This window comes from Drosophila mauritiana, unplaced genomic scaffold, assembly GCF_004382145.1.
Source record: "Drosophila mauritiana strain mau12 unplaced genomic scaffold, ASM438214v1 U_299, whole genome shotgun sequence".
NCBI classification, from domain to species: Eukaryota; Metazoa; Arthropoda; class Insecta; order Diptera; family Drosophilidae; genus Drosophila; species Drosophila mauritiana.
The window spans coordinates 11,584-12,474 of record NW_022881437.1 but is presented as its reverse complement, the minus strand read 5'-3'; positions in this window follow the sequence as shown (position 1 = coordinate 12,474).

The window sequence follows — 891 nt, the reverse complement described above, 5'->3', positions numbered from 1 at the left end:
TTTCCATAGGAAAAACCTAGTTACTCACGGGCTCGACATGTTGCCAGTTCACTCGTATGAAAAATAATCAAAAATAAAGTGCGAAATGACAAGGCCTACTATGCCATAATGACATCTATGTATCAGTTGGGCCGCAACCATTAATCGGCCGAGGACTGAATGGCCTTTACAAAAATCTCAAACTCGTCAAAGTGGCAAGCACAGCGTTTTTATATTATTTTATAAATAGTATCCAAAGGAAAATGTTTAACATTAAATTCATTAATAAACTTATAACTCAGTTATATTAAATAAAATACAATTTATTTATTAATATTTTTTTAAATTTTTCTTTGTCTAGTAATGACAAAATATTAAATCTTTCATCAATTATACATAACATTCTGAATTGGGATCATTTCAAAAAGTTCTGATCAAAATACCGATTATTATTTTACAGAAAATGATTTTCATTATATCATTCAAAAATCATTGTCAATCAACGTTAACGTTATTCTTATTTAAATAAAATAGTTATAATATAGTAATAAATAGTAATAGCCAAATCATAATATCACGAAAAAATTTCAAAAATGAATTTATATTAGAATATTTGTCATTAGAGTATTCAGCTTGCGACGTGTGAAAAATGAATAAGGCAATGATTGTTGAGTGCTTGTGTCCGCACTTCGTGCCTCAAGATATGACTCTTGCAACAAACTGTTTTCATATTTTTATTTATTTTTATTTTCTAAATTTTTATTACTTAAATTTTTAATACTTGGAAAACTAAAGGATACTATAAAGGATAATACTAAGAAAACCATCTTATCTTTTTTTAATATTTGTAAAATACGCATTTGAAATATGTTTAAAAATAATAAAAAACAAATGTGTATAAAAAAATTTAAT